This window comes from Meleagris gallopavo, chromosome 1, assembly GCF_000146605.3.
Source record: "Meleagris gallopavo isolate NT-WF06-2002-E0010 breed Aviagen turkey brand Nicholas breeding stock chromosome 1, Turkey_5.1, whole genome shotgun sequence".
In the NCBI taxonomy this organism is placed as follows: domain Eukaryota; kingdom Metazoa; phylum Chordata; class Aves; order Galliformes; family Phasianidae; genus Meleagris; species Meleagris gallopavo.
The window spans coordinates 96,462,091-96,482,429 of NC_015011.2; the positions used below are offsets into that span (position 1 = coordinate 96,462,091).

At 37.9% G+C, this 20,339-nt stretch overlaps 1 long non-coding RNA gene across 1 annotated transcript; it reads left to right on the forward strand.

Moving 5' to 3' along the window:
* The first annotated feature begins 4,767 nt into the window (after positions 1–4,767).
* LOC116216296 lies at positions 4,768–12,774 on the forward strand. The gene is made up of 5 exons (XR_004158794.1): positions 4,768–4,955; positions 6,364–6,524; positions 7,585–7,780; positions 11,297–11,358; positions 12,714–12,774. It is a non-coding gene; the product is annotated as an uncharacterized LOC116216296 (long non-coding RNA).
* Positions 12,775–20,339: the final 7,565 nt, after the last annotated feature.

Sequence of the window (20,339 nt, forward strand, 5' to 3'; positions counted from 1 at the left end):
TACATGGCTGAAGAGCCTGATGTCTTGCCTGTTCTGTCACTGACTGCTACTGAAACTAGCTAGGGTTTTACCAGCAGCCTAAATAGAGAAAGAAAACTGTCCCTGAAGTTTTTCTGCCCCTTGACTCTGTCTTGCCATCATGTTTACCTTTCGTTAGCACATAATGTGAAGCCTCTTCTTCCGAGAGCCTGAAGGTTCCTCCTACAAAAAGCTGTAAGAGCTAAACATACAAAGAAGCTAACATGGCCAAAGCTGTGGCAGGAGCAAAAGCTACAAAGCATCTTATTTGCTGTTGCTGCATGTATTAGGAGGTACAATTAATCTTTTCTGATTTTTAGACCAGGACTGCTGGCAACGTTTTTATTATTGATGAATTTAAGACCTGCTAATTGTTTGCTCTTCTGTGTCACTCATTGCTACATGTGCAAGGCTTAAAACAGCATTATACAGACAGCTGTGAAAACATGAGAGAAAACCTGGGGTGTTTAGATGTACTCGTGATCAACATTGTAAAGTTGGATGGAATGTGAGTCTGCTGTGCCATCTCTACCAGGACTTTCCTGTGAGCATTTCTCATTGCCATACTTGCTTTAGGACTCTCAACTGTTATTTCTTTCCCTAACTCTGTGGTGTATGAAGTCATTGGGCAGAAGAGAAGGTAAATGTTTATTAAAAAGAGAGACACCACAACAGTAGGACAGCAAAACTCTTAAGACGGGCAGTGTTGCATTTTTTGTTCTGACTATAATAAATATTCTTCCCCTGCTTGCAAGTCACAACACTCTGCAAGGGCTGCAGAACTGAGGCTAGCATGAAGCCATTCCTGGTGTTCATGCTAGGGAGCATTGCATGATGGTTTTTTTACTATTGCCACATCTGCTCTATGCTGTTTCCTTTCCTGCTTCCTTGGCTGAAGACTTTCCTTCACCTGCTCCACGGGGAGCTCCATGGAGGCTGTGTTGCAGTGTGGATGGCTGGCACAATGTCAGCCTGGTGGTGATGGACTCCTGTCACTTTGCACATGGAAAGCTTGGGAGCCAACAGCAACCTCCAGCTACCAGGATAAGCTGTCAAAGCTTTGGCACTGAGCGGGAGGAAATACATCGTACTTTGGGCACAGAGCTCCACTTCTACATGCTCTGCTGAAAGGGAGCAATAGGTTTCTTCAGGTGCATCTTGTGCTTATTACCAAATACTCAGGGAGAAGCTTGCCAAAGCAAGGAATTGAAGTGGTGCTTGTGGTAGTAATGCTCTGCAATAGATTGCATGGGGAGATGTTCTTGCTTCTCACCTCAAGGTGAAAACTGAGAAATGTTTGGTAAAACCTCAGACTATTTTAAACACCTCTCATCTTGGGCCTAATTGAGAGGGTACTGAGAAACAGATTTCTTTGTATTTTTCTTGGTGAAATGGCACCAAAGGACTGAGTGTCAAATCTTTTTATGCGGATTTGTTGGCTTAACCTGGAGTGAGCAACCTGTGACCACCAAAGCCAAACAGAATCATAGAATAGCTTGGGTTGGAAGGGACCTCAAGGATTATCAAGATCTAACCCCCTTGCCACAAGCAGGGCACCAATCTCCATATCTAATACTAGACCATACTAAACAGAGATACAGGATTTTTCCTAAAGGAGCCACCTGCATTGCTCAGGGACGTGAAATAAAACCAGCATTGCTTACAAGTTCCAAACAGTGTTTTACCCTCCCTTATGTTATCACTAGCTATATGCATGCCTTGTTACAGAGCTAATTGTTCCTTTTTTCGTCCCTATAGTCTTTGATTTTGTTGATGTCAAGCTGATGACTAGACTGCTAAGAGATGTATTCAGGTTGGACATTAGGAAAAAGTTTCTTCTCGGAAAGAGTAGTGAGGCAGTGGCACAGGCTGGTGGTGGAATCACTGTCCTGGAGGCGTTCAAGAGTTGTGTGGATGTGGCACTGAGGGAAATGGTCAGTGGGCACAGTGTGACGGGTTGGTGGTTGGACTAAATGCCCTTAGTGGTCTTTACCAACCTTAATGATTCTGTGATTCTACTGTTCTGTGTGGTGAAAGCAGCACCATTCCTGCTTTGAGGAGTGCATCTGCGATCAGGGTATTGAATCTTACTTCTAAAACCACGAGCTTCCAGAGAAGTTAGAAGGAAACAAGAGAGATGTTAAAAAAAAGTCTCGGTTGTGTGCTGCCAAGCCAGGCTTCATCCGTTCCTCCTACAGATTTGGCAAAATAGCTGCTGCCCATAGTTTGGTATTTGGTACAAAATGTATGTGTGTGTATGTATGCGTATTCTGATTCTTCCTCCACAAAGGAGAAAGGAAAATACCCTGCACATTCAGCAAAAGATTGAAGCCTGCAGACTTGCATTTTAAAAATTCTGGATGACCATGTGTTGTCATAAGAGCAGATTTGTCTGCGAGGACTCGGTAATTGCATCTTGAAAGTTGATAATCACCATTTTTGTCTGAAGATATTCAGAGCTTTGCAAATATGCAACCTTAAAATTACTTAAAAGGTTTTTGTTTTGATTTTTTTAAAATATTAAATACTGTCTTTAAAATTTAGTTTCAAAAGTAGTGAATCATATAAAAACTATTGAAGAAACTGTGAGAACTCTATGTAGTTATTGCTGAAATACAAGCATGTACGTGTTGGAGGGCCATGTGGGACAGAATCACATTCAGAGAGCTTTCAGTATCTGGTATACTCATAGTCCAAGTCTAATCTCTTTTCTTCTCTTAGATAACATTATCACTTTCTGGGTAATATAAAAGAAAATGTTTTTTAAAGTATAGTTTTAAGCAGAATAACATTCACTCTACCATACAGTAACGTCAAAGTCAATTAAAATTCAGTGTTATTATGCCAGGATTAAAATACTTCCCTGTGGTGTGCACGCTGCAATTACTCAGCTATTAGCTATTTCTGTGCTAAATGGAATTTCAGCCAAGCTTTTTTTTTTCTTTTTTTTTCAGGTAAATACTAAAGATAAAAGTTGGATTTGAAGTGTTGGTTACAGCTTCTAGTTTGCACCTTTTTTTCTTGTGAGAGCCTTTTTTGTGCTGTGAGATTCCAGCGACCAGAATCATTTTGTGCATGGCTTTTTGCATGGCTACCATAGATCACTGTTTGCATAAACAACAGCAGCAACTTGGATACCAGCACAAAACAGCCTTGTTGAGATGACCATTCAGTGACAACTGCTTCTGGGATCCAGTCTTTAGTCCTTATTTAGTTGTGCTTCTCTCCTCCTGAAGGAGAGGGGAACTCTTGCAGGGATTTATTCCCATGCAGCTGGTGCTTCCATGCAAAAAACTTCAGTGTGGGGCTGCAGAATTACCGCACAGCACCCCAAGCTGCGAATCCTGTTGCAGTACTGACATGATGACAATGAGTCTTGGTGGTCTCAGCGTTGCTAGTTTCTGGTGCTAAGAACTTCTGGTGCCCTTGTAATTGTAGTAATAATAAAAATGATAATCATTTGAATTATTTCTCTCTCGGGAACTTGCTTTAGAAAGTAGTGCTGACTGTAATTCTGTCATCTCTACCTTTAAATCCAAAATTTAATGCCCTTTTTTATTTTAAATTGGAGAAAATTAGCAGTGTCTCAGGAATCCCTGTTTTGGAAGTGTTATCGCCCTCTGTAATTGATTATGGAAGGCAGAGAGCAACATGAGGTATACATTTAAAACATGACTTTCTTTTCCCTCCAGTACTGCAGTCCCACAGTGTTTTCTGAAGTCTCATTTAGCAATTTGAGGATAAGTCTAAATGGACAGAATAATTCAAGTACAGATTAAAATATGGCTATAAAAAGAGTGCCAAAAACATAACAACAGCAACAAGAAGCTCTGAAGGTGCTGCTTTTTCCTTAGCTGGTATTCTGATACAGGTGGTGTGTTGTGTAAGTAATAGTAGAATTTATTTTAAGAAAATAACCCTAGAAAATAGTACTGTTTTCAGAAGGAAATGGGGCACCGGGGCTTTTAAATCTTAATGCTGCAAAAGCATCTCATGTGCCAAATTAATGTGGTGAGGTTATTATTATTGTTATTTAAATCAAAATTGTGAAGTTCTAAATGGTGGGATGCTTTTGTAAATAGAACTTTGTTTAGCTTAGGTATTTATGTCCTATGAAAGAAAGGGGGAAGGATTGTGCAAAGTGATCAACAATTAATATACTTGTAACTTTTTTAACTGTCTTTTTAATTTGAGGTTAGTTTGAGCTTTCAGAAGAGTCTAGTACATTAGATGTCACAGTATTGTTGGCACTGGAGAGTAACACTTGATTTCCTTAAACCGTCTTTGAAAGTCTAGATGTTTTTCTTAGAGATGAAGAAATGATTAAGCAACAGTGTATGGAAGTTGTTGACTCTTCCTTCAGAAGTGAGAATATGAATAGTGAAAACGTTCACAAACCTGTTCTTCTTACGTAGCTGTGCAGATTTTGATGCTACCTAAATAATGCATGTGCAGTTTTGCAGCAGTCATGTGAGTTTACCCGTCTTTCTAGCAATAAAGGAAGAAGAGATCTTCAGCTGTGTTGTTTTAAATATTGACTAATTTTTCTTTAAAGTTGTCTCATGGACATCTGGAAATCAAGTTTTATATGCATTATTAAATGTTGACTTTTCAGAACCTCAATGAATCTGTAAAGACATTGTGGAATTTTATTGTATAGGCTTGGGAAACGTTGTACTCTTAACACATGTAATGCTGCCTTTTGTCAGTAGTTCAGAAATTTGATAATACCAATCCTTCAAAAATAAGGTAAAATTTTTGTGTAATCTTTTTGTGTAATTTTTTTTTCAGAGCTTGTGGGGACATTATAGCAAGAATGGAGCTGTTTCAGTAGAAGATAATTTGATCTTCTGATGAAAATATTTTCTAGCTCATCTCATTTGAAATGAATGTTTGTTAACAGCATACGCAGACAACTTTTGTTATTGTGGGGTCAGGTAAGATTAAGATACCTTCTCCTTTTAACAGGAGTTTGCTCCTAACTACGAATTTTTGGTGGTTTGAGGAACCAGTACCTTGGAAGAATAGTTGTATATACTTACATATTTCCTGGCAAGTTAAAAGCACTCTGGAATGTTTGTGATGGATTGCTGAACTGGATCATGGTAGTAAAGTAGTACCATTTGGTGCAGTTCCTGCTGTAAGAAATCCTTTAGCAGTGCTTGTGTTAAACGCTCTTAAGAATTAAGTGTATGTATCATGAAGCCACATATTATTTGTTACAGAACACTGTTTTTTAGCAGTCATTCCATTAGCTATGCATTTTCACCAGTGATGAACTATTACTGTCGCTGCTGCTGAAACGCATCACCCATTGCCTCGTGGTGCTCACGTGCACTGGTTTGTCTCCATAAAAGTTGAATATCAGTGGGTGCCATTTTTTTTGTGCATGGAGGAATTCAATGACACACCTTTGCTTCATCCGCTCTTCCATGTCAGACATCATTCTGTCAGACTGCCCCTCTGCTGCCATCTGCCACATGGCAACAAAACGTTATGGGATATTGGTGGGAAGGTCAAACCTCTACTTCCATGCCACCAACATCCACCTCTGACTTGATGGGCCAACATAATAACATAGGAGGCATTACTTTCAGAGCGGCCCTCAGATTTCAGCAAGCCACAAGACTGTGGGGTGTCAGAAGATGGGTGCATAGAAGAAAAATAATCAAGTCCTTACCATGGGATTTCACCTAGAATTAGTTATTGGTTAATATTAAGAGCGGGATGTTGGGATGGAAGCTCTTCTGGTCTCATCTAGTCAGTGGTCTCAGCTGTGCCATATGCTTTGGTGGCAGATCCTTCACCACAGTGCAGGGCCCATCCAGAAGGGTCGAGGTGACACGCTATTAGGTACCTGCCGTGCCTATCTCTGCAAGAGCAAATGCAGCTGCATTCAGTCTTTTGTGCTATTTGGAAAGCATTCCCCATAGGTTGCTTGGGTAAGGGAAGAAAAGAAAGCAGTCAAAATGAGAAATTTCTTTGGCCAGCTTTGCAGTGCTTCTCAGTAGAATGCAATTGTTGTATTTCTCCTGTCTAAACCAAGGCTGAAATTTAATTTGAATGTCCTCTAGCCATGCAATTCTCCTGGGAATGAATCCTATAAAACAGGCTGTATCAGGCCTTTACGAATTGTAGACCTGTTTGGTCTGAATGAGCTTTAACTTCATTATGTTAGTACAGAATAATTAGTAGAAAACTGAAATGCAATTTTGTCTGAATAATGGCAGTTCGGAGGCTTTACCTCACCTATAGCCTTACAAGGCTTTCAGTGTTCTGACAAGCAATCTGTCAGAGCAGGAATGTTGAGTGCATTCATTTTTTACTTCAGTTCTTTTCTTACAGGAGCTCAAGTGACTCCACTGAAACCCTGGCATTTATCACAGGCAAAATTAGGTCAGAAGAGAGCACAGAGGTACTGAACTGAAAAGAGATAAATTCATCCTTAGAAGGAAAAGAATGGCTCGAGCTGCAAACTTGGGTTTAATTTGTCTCCTCCACATAAGGTAAGAGTTTTCCTAAGTGATTTTCCAGCCAAGTTAGCAGTATCTTCGATGTTAACTTGTACTATTGAGATGCAGGACAACTATTAAATGCTCTTTGTTAGACTGTGTAACTACAAAGAACAGAACAGGTATTTTCTACGAGATGTAAGGAAAAGCAGCCTAGGGAGGAATCTTTTCCAACTTAATCCTATGGTTGGTGTCCAGTCTTTCAAGCTGCTGAGCGTGTTTAGGTGGCAGTGACAGTGGCAAGACTTATCTGTTGTCATTATTTTCCAGGACCCCACTATTTGCATTCTGGTTACTACCAGCATAGTAATTAAGGTGTATAGATAACTGCTGTTGGGCTATTTTGTAATGTTATAAACTATACCTTTCTAACTGATGGTGAAAGAAAACTTCAGCATCTTTGCTGTGGAATATATTCTTTAATTGAACATTCTGCTATAGTTTAGATAAGGTTTTGAATGTCTGTCTGGGCCAAATTGAATGGAAACACACACAAATGGCATGCTCTTTGGAAGCAGTCTCTTGAGTAATATGCCTCTGGCTTTACCTAAATGTCTTTCAGAACTCACTGTTGTACTTGCGTTTTGCTCTTCCTCTCATGTCTATCTGAGATGACTCAGAACCTGCCTACAAGGCTCCTTCCCTTTTAAAATCTTTTGTAAGCAATTAAATCTCCTGTTGTATTCACTGACCCTAACAATAAGCTGGCTAATAGCTCCAGATTTCTCTACATCCATTGTTTTTGATTAAAAGAAAATGAATATGTTTATTGTAAACTTTCTTACAAGCAATCTAGAGCTTTCTGCAAGAGAATTATCTGGTTTGCACCCAATAGCAATACATATAGCATCTAATATCCTCATAAATTGTAGACAGGACTAGGGGAAGAATACTGGAAAGAGCAGGCAGGATAATGGAGATGGTGTCTCATGATTTTTCTAGTGGTAATGTGTTGTATCACCTCTTGTGTGCTGGCCCTGTTACTTACCTTTATGATGTGACTGAATTCCTTGAGATTACTCACGTGTGCAATCTTAAACACGTGTGTTTGCAGGCTTGCTGCCTTCATCTGTGAGTTGTGGAACTATGCACGTTGATTCTGAGTGAGAATGACTTGCTACCTGTGTGCACACTCCTGCAAGGGAAAAATGAGGCAGAACAAGGTGCTTCCTTATCCAGGAAACCTACAGGAGGAAGAACTTGACAGGCTGCGACTGACACCAGGTTGTGACTGACAGAGAGCAGCTGAGGTGACCAGACTCCTTTAAAATATGTATATGTAGCGTGAAGCAAGTCAGCCAAACCTGTGTTTCCAGGTGTTCTCTGGCTTGTGTCAAATCAAGGTTATAAATATAAATCATTCCCCCCCCCAAAAAAAAGTAAAATTTTTGGAAATGTAGGTTAATAATTATTTCCCTCAGGTATTTGTTGAAGAGCATCTCTTCTGTTTAGGTCGTTTATAATACATCCTTAACTTTTTATATTTCTAATATGAGAAGTTATTTTTGTAAACATATTTCATGAATCGTCAAGTCCATTAAAACAGTGACTGTATTTGTATCTGTATCTGTCAGACCTTTTTAGCTCATTTATTTTAAGAATTATAATTCTAAACTAGCACTTCCCATAAAAAGATCAGATTCCTGATAAGAAACAATACTCTTTTTATAAGGTTGATTAATCAAAGTTATTATATTAAGATCTTGTTGTTATTGATAGAATATTTAACTAGCCAGCATCTAAAGATTTACCACATCTGCATGTGGGAAGAATAAGTCACTGAGGTAGAAAGAACAAGACCTTCTTAACGTCCTTGTAAATAACAAGGAAAATCTGAAGATTGCCTGGGAGCTGATGTAAAAGAAAGATCTAGTTTAATATGTTGACCTGATTCTGTTCCTCTTGATAACTTTGATATAAGGTTTTAAATCGGATGGAGCATATTTGAGAACCTAACAGAAGGCAGTATGGATAATGAAGTGCTTTAATTAAGCATAGAAAGACGCTGGGAATTCTAGTTTTTGATTTTCATTTTTGCCTTTTGTTTCAAATGCAGAAAATTACTTTAGAGCGTAAGTGTATATACAGCCCAAAATGTGTTTGTTTGCATGTGGTATCACATTTGAAAAAAGAAAACTATTTGTACACTTGATACATATATGCCTATGCACACAATATGATTCATTGAGATGAAAGATGATGATTGCTTTCTTACATTTTAATGCAAACTTTAAGAACATCATGATGTTTTCAGCTATTAATATCCCAAATGGCTGCAGCTATTGTTTCTTCAGGTTCAATGGAGAGAAAAATATGGACACACCTTTACTGCATCGTAAAATATCAGCCCCATTAGGCAACACAGCTTAAAAATAAGGCTGAGAAAATTAAGCTATCTGTATAGCTAAGCAGTACTACATTTGCAAATGTATGATAATGTGGATTACAGCAGCTCAGTCTAACTGCACTGATGTCATATGAACATATTGCTAGAACATTTCTCTTTGAAATGTTCCCAAAGCTGCACTTGCTCAAGGGCTGAAAGGGGCAATCATATGAGACAAGGAGAAGTCAGATGTCTCTTTTGAAGTGCCAAATTGTATTTTTTGCATAATATTCTCCAAATGGAAGATAAAGTTCAGTCTTCTGCGAGAGAGTTTGAGTGCAATCTGCACTTTGGAGAAAAATCACTGTCATTTAAGTATGAGTGATAAGGACTTCTGCTGCCCTAAAGTTTGTGATTTCAAAGTTCAGTTTTTGCCTTGCAACAACTGCCAGCTTTTGACATCTAGACTCTGAATCAAGATTGATCTTTGCTCTCCAAATCGCTAATTCTATCTCAGAGACTGAAATTATAAGGGAAAAACATACGTCCCTAAAGCTGAATTCTGGTTTTCATTTTGACAGGTTGCTTCTGCATAGGGATTGTCAGAATGGCTGCGTAGTTTTTCATTTGCCCTGTGTCTGCCTTGTATGAATGGAGCTGATAGGGAATTTTCTAATTAAAGAAATCTCATCTAATTCTGATTCATAAAAATTCTTCCTAACCACACTTCAGGCATGGAAGAGAATAGGGAAAAAGAGGAATGTGGATGTTCTGCTGCCAAATATTAAGTAACTTCATCATGAAAGCTTCTACTGGGAAGCTGAAGTTTGGGCTGAGATTACCATTTCTCATGAACAAATGAAGAATATTCCCCAGCCCCTAGCTATCCACAGGCTGGGTCTCTCACTCTGTTTGTACAAAGGCCAATAATTCTGGAGCTGGAGATACTTTCTCCAAAATAGTTGGTGAACAGATAAAAGCGTTGGAGTCTTAGAGACCAAGGTTCATCCTCCTTTTCTGAATCACTGAGAAGAATTAATTTTTGAAAAAACTTGAGCGCAATCTTTGTGTTCACGAAGGATTTTCTGCCATGCAGAATCTCATCTCAAGCAAATCAGATGCTTGAGTCTTGTCTCTGATGGCTAGCAGGTGTGCTCTTAGAGCTAGGATGAATGAAGTCTGAGTCCATGATTGAGAGTGAATGACAAACTTTGAAGACCTTCATCGATCCTGATGTGAAATTAGGAATGAATCAGGGTTCTGTAGCAAGTTGTGCTGTTAGGTCTCAGCTTTGCTTTGGAAGATAATGAAGGATGGACCTGGAAAAGGAGGAAATGCAAAAGGAGACAATGGAATTATGGACAAGTTGAGTGATATCCTAAATAATTTATTAAAACTAGACCCCTCTACAAAGTAAGTGAAGTCCTCAGTGAACTACAAAATTCTTAGCTGAAGAAGAGATGACTCACTGACAGTCGATTTCTGTGAGCCGATACTAATTTCAGTGGTTTTAATTTTCTTCATTAGTGGGAACCACTCTCCTCTTCTAGATCAGTCTGTTTGGAGATGTAACTTTTGCCTTACTCTTTTGTCTTTCTTCATGATATCTTCCTTGTTTCCCTCCCTAACATTTCCCCGCGAGCATCTTATCAAACTACTGCTGCTTGCTCCTTGCCTCCCTGCATGTCCTGCCTATGCTGCTGGCTGTGAGGCATGGAGAAACCAGCTAAACAAAGTCTGCCCACGCTGTGCCCAGTGCTGGCACGCTTCAGAAGGAGAGCCAATGTTTAGATCAAAACAAAATAAAATCATTGCATTGTAAGTTGCAGATAATTTATACACCAGTCAAGCTTCCTTGGTTACTAAGGCAGGCTTCTTTGAAAAAGGTACCTTTAAATGCTGTGGGATGTTGAGGTGCACAACCAGATGTGCCTCACTCTCAGACAAGCATACTGAAAGAACTGATACAGTAAGTGCAGTTCTCTGACATAGGAGAATATGAGATTACTAATGGTATGCATAATGTGTGTTTATCCACTTCCAGCACTATTAATGCAGCTGTAAGGGAGATGTAACGCAACTCTATGTAGCCTAGTGTTAACTATGACAATTGCCACTAATGGATGCTTAAGCAAGAATGTGTAATGTGTCAACACACAGTGCTACTTCTGAAGAATGTTTTCCTATCCTCCAGCAATATGTAGCTCAAGAAAGGTAGCATCTTTTCAGTGAGAAAACTCAGTAGCTACCCATTTAGTATATGTAATAAAGGACTGAACTCGGTAACCAAACATTATATGAGTACATAAAGACTCAGTTCAGTCTGTATAAACAAGTAAGGGAGATGGGAGATGGGAAATTCATTTCCCCATTTGTTTCCTTATTAATGTTTTACTTAAGAACATTTACACTGTTTTTTATTTGTTTTCTAAAAAACAAGGATGAAGCCCTGTACCACAATAAGGAATGCTTTGATTCCCATCACAACACTGATCTTCAAAGGTAAGCAAGTTATTTTAAATGTTATAGCCATTTTGTTCATTTTGTAGGTGAATTCTTTTATTATTACCAGGATATTTAATCCATAATGCAAGTCTATAACATGATAGCAATCACGGCCAATTATTTCTCTTTTGTATAATTTAATTGCAGAAGCTGATACAAATCTCTAGAGAATATTTTCAGATGGTGTGAATAGCCATTCCATGTAGTATTTCCTCATGTTCCATCACAGTGAATCTTGTGGCAAATGCTTACATGTCACATGTGTGAAAGGGAGGGAAGGGTGACCAGATTCACAAATCCCCTCAAGTAGATGAAGGTGAAACAACACTCTAGACCAAACACAATCATGAGTTTTAAGGAGAATCTCTGTACTACAATTATATTAACAGTACTGTCATTCTCACAATTATATCTGTCTAAGCTGTGCAATTAAACGACACAACTATATAAGAAATCAAAATAAGCTTCGCAATTACTTGACAACTTTATGAGGGAAAACAATGAGATAGAGATAGAGAGAGATAAAGAAAGAGATCTCTGGCCCAGCGTCCAGCATTGGTGAGCCACACCTTTGCTCCATCCACACTTCCATGTCAGACACTACGCTGTCAGACTGCCTGTCTGCTGCCATCTGTTGTACACAACAAAATGTGACAGAATATAGTGGGAAGGTTCAACCTCTACTACCATACCACCAACGTCTGTCAACATATAAGGCATTACTTTTGGAGCAGCCCTCGTATATATCTAGTTTTGGTTCATTACTATTCAAACTTTTTTCTTTGGTAAAAAATTGACCTAGTGATAGTTTATGTATTTATTTATTTTGTAGAGATGCATTGAAAAGCAGCAAGCAAAAACTAAGGTTATTTCTTTTGGATAAGAAGACCTAGAAAATAAATGGGACTTAATACCTAATACAAATCTTTATATACGTGCAGTACGCAATCTGATTTGATTTCCAATTTTAGACCCTGGTACTGCAAATTAAAGAATCTAAGATCATGAGATAAGATCATAGGGGTCTGCTGCCTGCAGATCTGAGCAAACCCTGGAAATGCAGTCTGTTCAGCAAATCTTCTGTAGAGCTGGAGAGCCTCTGGAGAAACTTCCAACATAGCTTGTTTAAAATCTGTATCTTATCTAGCAGGAAGCAGGATTGTTCCAGGCCCTGCCACAGTGATTATTTTTACATTAGGCTGTTATCTGAAAAGTAGAAGTAATATTGGAGTTGAAATGAGGACCCATTTTATCATTTCCTCTTGTGTGAGAGTGGCAAAAGGCCATGTCATTGAGTTCTCTCCTGCCTGTGCCCTTCTAGATCCATCCCTTTTCATCTCTTTATTTTACAGCTGTGCAGCTACAGCGGCAAGGATGGTAAGTACTCCTGTGTGCAATGTATTCACTTGGATTGTGGGAGTTACAAGAAACCATTTTTGTAAATACCCAAGCAAATGGTGTTCAGGAATTCCTGAAGATAAACTTTTATTCTTCTTGTTTATTTATTTATTTATTTATTTATTTTTAGTTATGCCTGAAGATAAGCTTTTTAAGCGAAGGAAATATGTCACCTTCCCCTTCTACTTCTCTGACTTACACAGTCAGAAATTCAGATGTATGTGCAGATTTGTTTAGTTAAGCTGCTTCCTGGATCAGGCCTTTGAACCTGTGTGTCTGACTTATAATTCCTGAATTCTGTTCATTTTAGGTACTTAAATTGTCAGTAGATTTGGCCTTCAGTCTGTCATGATAAATCTTATTCACAGACGTAATGGCAGAGTCCATCTTAGATTTTGTCATCATGTGGGCCAATTTAGATGTGATTGATTTACTTTAATTCATATGATGCATTTCATAATTGCAAAAACCTCTTTGGGGTATTTTATTTGTGTCTGTTCAGTCTTTGACAAAGAAAAAAATTGTATGGATTTGAGAAAACTATAACATTTGGAAGCTAGGAAGGTAATTCGAATGGTCTGAGGATGTAATGTTTGTGTTACCATGGTTATTTGTCAATCAACTATCTTCTTTAATTGGAATATAACAACTCTGGCCATCTGTCAATGAAACATTGCAACATCAGTCTCTGGCCTTTTCCTGAACTCTTAAGAATTGTGACTTTTCTTTGAACTCTCAGCTTTTAGTTCCACTGACCCTGTTGCCCATTTATAACTGCTGTGCCATTTATCACTCTCAGGCTTAGAAATATGGTTGGGGGAAAAGACTCGAGTGCAATTATTCACACCTGTAGTCTCTTTGTACTTGGACTTCACAGTTTCTGCACAGTGTAACTGATAGGGAGAGATTAGTTACAAAACTGTAATTCCATTGAAAGATTGCGATGGTACCATACCATAAACTGTATATAATGCTCAAGTAGTTTGACATCATCATGGTCCTGAGATTAACTCACAGCATTTACTATCAGTTTTTTTGTCACTATATGTTTTAGAAAAGGGTCTTCGTATAGCCCCAGTGTTAAATATTGGAAATACAGTAAGTTAGGAAACTTGCTTTTGTACTTATCCTCATAGTATTTGTTGAACTATAGCATGATGTAATTCATACTTGGCACAAAAGAACATAAATATTTACTTTTACCTGATACAGAGATTTCTCTGTATTGACTGCTGACAGACCTTGGCATATCAAACCGAATTGGAACTACTTTGGCATTTTAACATTTTTGCCTTTTAAAATAAAGAAGACAAAGCAGCATGTGAATCTATCAGGAAGAGTTACTGGTGAGCATACAGTATTATTCCAGGAAAAAAATCCATGTGTCATTTAAACGAAAAATAAACCTATGTCTTACTCTCTTGCATTCCCATTTCCCTGTATAGTTTCTACTATTTGCACATGTGCACTTTTCTCGTAGGAAAACGAAACTCAAGGAGAACTCCTTGAGTTCTTCTTTACTACTTGCTTTTGTCTGGTTTTTTTTCCGTCTCACTCTTTTCTGCCTATTTGTATGATTTTTACCATTACGTAAGTGAGAAACAGTTGGGTATGTTGTTCTGTAATGCCACTTTGGCTAAGGAATGCTTATTTTCTATTTGATTCGGCCTTATGTAGAAGAAATAAAGAATTGCTTCAAAACTCAATCAAAGTATGAAAGCATTGTTTATATTGGCAAGAAATCTTTTTTACAAATCACATGAGGGATGCTAGATAAGGGAGAAGTATGGAAAGCTGAATAGCTCCAGTTAAGTTGTTTGAAAGCACTCCCTTGTTCTTTCACTTATGAGAAGAATAAACCCAAATCCAGGATTTTGTGCCATGAAAACTAAAAATGTTGTCTTTGAAAAATGATTTTTTTTTTCTTTGCTGCATAATGGACCACTTAGATAAAAACAATGATTCAAATAATTATTTTTTTAATTTGAATTTGGCATTCTCTAATCAAATCCACTGATTTTTATGTGTGATTTAATACACAGAATGTTTTGCTTTGACTAGGTTCAAAAGTGAATGACATTTGCCTCATTTTACCTTCTTCCTTCTGCCTCCTATGTCCAGGCTCACTGGCTGGACTGCCTCTCCCATTCCATACCTCTGTGATCACAGCATTCGATGGTGCATGGTGGAATAGGAAGGAAAGTTTGCAGAGGCTAGTGAGTCTTTCTCCTAATATCTGCCTTCACTGTACTTTATAAGCACAGAAAAGTGTTGAGTTCCCTACAAGCATTAAATTTATGTTTGATAAATACTGTAAGGAAAGAAATCCATCAAACTTCATTGTAAACTTGTGCCAAAGCATATAACGGCTTATCTCGTATATTCAAAACCTTCATCTTTATCACAAAACACAGCATCCTAGTGTTACTCATTGCTAGTGAAAGTTTAATAAAAACTCACACAATTTATTATAAGGAAATAAAGTCCTGGTAAGAGACAACCTAGCCTACAGACAAGGTAGTCAGAGTCTCAAAGCCGCAAGAAAGAACTCGGAAAGGAGTGGACTTTGTTTTCAGCCTTGTATCTGTGGGGGTGCTTTAAAATCTGTTTAGCATCTAATACCCCAGTGAGACATAAGACTGTAGAACATTCTCAGCATTTCCTATTTCCTTGCTCTAAATACTGGCATGCCAGTATTCAAACCATCTCTTCAGTAAGATTGTACCCAAGTCTGATGATAACCTGTTTATGCTGCAAATAGCTATGAATTTCATGCTTTGTTTTGATGTGTAGAACTAGTTTTAAGTTACACTTTGCAATGATCACCATTTAGGATAAAGGAATGGTGTGATATCCCAGTACAGATACTGGTTAGGGTGCAGTACCACTTATGTTTAATTGGCAGGTAGTTAGCTATTAGTAATTGCAAATGTTTGTACTGCAAGTGTTTATGACCAATATTGTTGTGTTTAAAGGGTTTCGGTTTACTTTGTTCATTCAGAGTAAGCTACTTAAGCCACTTTGTTTCTGCATTCGAAGCTCATACTCCAATGAAACCCTCTAAATTTTGTTTCCCTCAGAGGGGAAAGTATAAATTACATGAACCAGCCACTATTACACTGGTGGCTGGCTGTTTAAGATGATGTGTTTTAAACAGTGTTTCATAAATCAGTTGTGTTTTAGTGTAGTGTTAAATCCTCTTTTTGTTTTTAAAACTAGAGCTGTAACTGAAGCAGAGGGACTGTGAAGGGGAAAGTTGTTCTTGTTTAAATACAAACTGGTTAATTGATTCTTACGCCATTAACTGGAAGCTTCTTTGGTGTTTGCTTGCGTCATGAATTGTGGCTTAGCAGTTTGTAGTTCCAGTTATTTTAACTTACTGTTTCTTAAAGAGTGAGATGTATGTTGGAATAAGTTTTAATGGATATATATTGGAGGTTTCGTATTGTGAATAAAATGGGAAGGTTAGCATTATACCTGTTTCCACAGAAAATGCAAGAGAATGCAAAAGGGATCTCAGTTTATTTGTGGACCATTGACTAATTTGATTCAAATACATACAAGTTGGTTATCCTTAGGAAAACTATTTCATAACTCACTGCAACAACAAATTATTCTCTAAAATGTAAGTAATGTATTTTAGAGCTATCCAAGTGGTGTGAGGACTATTTTTCCTTGAAGATTCAGGGAGGATGGAGAGGCAATCTGCGCATTGTAGGGACATAACGTCGTGCTCTTAACAAATGCTTGTCTCCTCACTCTGCTTGGTTTGGGGGTAGCATTTGCTTTATTTTCTTGAGACTGTAAACCCAAAGGAATTCCTGAGTGTGCAGAAGGAATTTGGACAAGTAACTTTCTCTTTAGTTAACTTTTTTTCTCAGTAGGTTATGAAAAATTAAATAATTAATGTTGGACTATAAAGTAAGGACTGAACTTGCTCAGCTGAGATGCAGTGTTGTGCTTCTCTGTAGGATGACAATTTATACTGTAAATAAAATGATTACATTCTGTTGTCCAGGGACCAAATGGACAAATGGGGAGGAGGGATTAATGCAAGCTGCACAGTGGTAAGATCCAACATTAGTTTATCAAACCTACCTTTGCTTTGTGGCTCCACACAATGTAATTAAGACTTATTTTGGCATATATGTGTGAATTTAATTGAATAAACTCTCAGGTGATATATTTTTTTTTATTATTATTATATTTGTTTTATGTTCTTGTAGTAAACACTCTTAGCCCTTCCCCTTAGATTGAAAAATATTGCAGTGGCTATTGATGCTGTTTTTAATGTGCTTTTTAACATTTTGCTCTTCAGATTTTAAGTTCAGGAAAAAGTCTTTTATTTTAGTGACAGCAAAATGCCTACAGCTTAGATTCCTTGAAAACAGTGAAAATGCTTTGTGACATGAATGCAATTTACCCTCTTCACATTCTCCTTTTAGTGCTCTCTGGCTCATGAGTGTTATCAAGTGGGACCTTAAGGCATTTTCAATGGGGTTGAAAGTACACAGGAAGCAAACAGATCAAAGTGTTCTGAACCTCTGGAAGATGATCAGATTGACCTGCAAACTGATGCATCCCAGCATTTAAAAAGACCTGTGAAAGATTACTCTCTCCCAGAATTTACTTGTAATTTCAGATTTGGTGATAATCTGAATGCTTGGAATTGCATGTGCATAGTAAGGATTCATTTTTGGAGGATAAGCCTTTCTAACTATTACAGAGTGTGAAAATTCAGACACAGAAATACTTTTAAAAATACCGTGGCTTGGTTGATATTTTTTTTTTCTTCCCTTGAGTAAAGTTACTGTAGGAGAGCAAAAGGAAGAATGACAATAACCAAGCAAAATTGAATCTAAAATGAATCTACCTTGGGGTTAATGGGAAAGTCATGAGAAGGAGATACAGCTATAAGAAAAATAAAAACAAAAAAAAAAACAGTAATGGTGCAGCCAATTAATTTATTTTGACACATGATTTTTATGAAAAGCTTAGAATCATAGAAACATCATAAAATCATAGAGTGGCTTAGGCTGGAGGGAACCTTAAACATCATCTTGCTCCAAACTTCCTGCCATTGTCAGAGCTGCCATGCACCAGGTCAACCTGGCCTTCAGTACCTCCAGGGATGGGGCATCCACAGCTTCTCTGAACAGCCTGTGCCAGTGCCTCCAGCACCTTCTGAGTAAAAACTTTCTTCCTAGAATCTAACCTAAATCTGCCCTCTTTTAGTTTAACGCCATTCCCCCTTATCCTATCACTACTAGATCGCTAATATGCAACTACATGGATAGGTAGTGTTTTTGTCTACAGCTTCAATTTATCTAGAAATATTGATAGATATTCTATAACCAGTTTGGGTTCATAAATCTTTTGCACTGAGACTGAAACAATTTATCAATTTCCACTGTCAAAACATTCTCTTTGATTGTGTGCCTTACATAATTTCTTCCATATGTTGTAAGTGTTAAGAAAGAGTAATAGATTAAAAGGACTTGGAGAGTTGTTTATGTTGTAGTTGTGCTTAAAAACTCTAGCCAAAATTGTGGTTCTGCTGTCCCTTGTGCAGAATCCAGAAAATTTCACTGTGCGTCGATTCCTAAGATTCTTTGACATACAAAGCCCTAAAAGGCTCACAAACTCTTTGTCATAGGATGTGGTTTCTCTCTTTTATGACAATACTGGAATGTTAGTACTGGGGGCAGTTCGATAGACTCCCACTAATAAAATGTGAGAGGCATTACCATAAACAGGTTTGTTATTAAAAACACATGGATTTAGCACCTGCTTACATGCTGTTGGTGGCTGAAGGCTTAATTAGATGTAAGAAATACCTGTTGTGGATGAAACTAACAGATACAGAAAGAATCAATGCTGACTGTTCTTTTAAGGTTGCCTGCTATTTGCTTGTTTGTTTGTTTGTTTGTTTTTCTCCTAGTCTTAAATGCAAGAACTGTTCCAAAAATACTGCCTCCTGTTTTATTTTATGTTGTTGGCCCACGACATCAGGGACAGACGTTGGTGGTATGGCAATAGAAGTTTGACCTTCTCACCAACATCCCATTACATGTTGTTGCTGTGTGGCAGCAACAAGCAGAGGGGCAGCCTGACAAAATAGCATTTGACATGAAAGCGTGTATGAATCAAAGGTGTGTCACTGAATTTCTCCATGCAGAAAAAATGGCACTCATTGACATTAATTGATGCTTGTTGAACTTTTCTGGAGACTACAAATGAATGTGAACATAGTGAGGCCGTGCGTGCATTTCAGCACTGGCAACAGCGACAGTGGGTCACATCCCCTGGTGTACATTTTGACTAGCATGGCCACGCAGGTTTTTGTTCATCCCTGGCAAAAATGCATTGCTAATGGTGTTTACTTTTTCAACATAGCATTTGATAGCTGAGAATTTCATCTATCAAATAATATTACTGTGCTCATTGCACCTGTTGCAGTTTCCATACAAATAAATATTAGTTTTGGAGCAACCTAAGAAATATGCTAATCAGAAGTAAGGATCTTTTTGTCCCATCTTTACTAATGTCCTTATAATGACATTTCAGAGTTGAAATTGTATTATTGTAATACAGTAATCACTTTTTTCTTTATTTTCACCTTTTCTTATGATTTCACTTAGATTAGATCTAAATAGTTCAGATTTAAAATACGGATCTTGCAGGATCAGGACCAAAATTTATTAAAAACAACACATAATGATTAATATTCTCTCAAGGCCTTTATGAGGTACTAAATAATAAAATCTCTGCTTATGTGATGGAGAAATGGAGTCACAGACTTCTCCAAAACGGTTAAGTATGGATATGCTGCAGGATTAGAACACAGGAGCTTTCATGGCCCCGTGATCCAGCCACCACCAATAAATAAGGCTGCTTCTCATTGGAGCTTAAATATAACTTGAGTTTTTGATCTTATACTGAGAAAGAAATCTGCTCTTGATTTAGATATATATTTATTAAGCTTGTGTTCCTTCATAAGTGATTTATGTCAAGCAGATTTATCACTCTGTATTATGTAAAAAAGAAGTTAACGTGAGATGCTCCATCACTTGTAATAGCAGAAATGGTATCCCCATCCCCACTTCAGCCTTCACAGTGCTGGATTTGCGTTTGGAAGAAATGTCTTTCTTTGGGTATGCACCAATATATGCTCTTTCATCCATGTGCCATTTAAATACAACTTACATTTAATCATAGAATCATTAAGGTTGGAAAAGACCTCTAGAATCATCAGGTCCAACCCCAACCCACCCCCACCATGCCCACTGACCATGTTCCTCAGTGCCACATCTCCATGGTTCTGGAACACTCCAGGGACGGGCACTCTTCCCTCCCAATTCCGTGAGCAATCCTTTTCTTCTGTTGAAATAATGCTGTTGTAAATACTTTTCTTGCCAAATGCCCCTGTTCTGAAAGATTCTTACTCTCTTCCAAGAATTCTTCAGTCTCTCTGCAGCAGGCCAAAAACAGCTTTTCTGAGAGCTCTGTGTGCTTTGTTACACTAAGACTTGGTGTCATTGCATACTCAAGATAGTTTTAGGTGGTTTCAGCTAATAGTG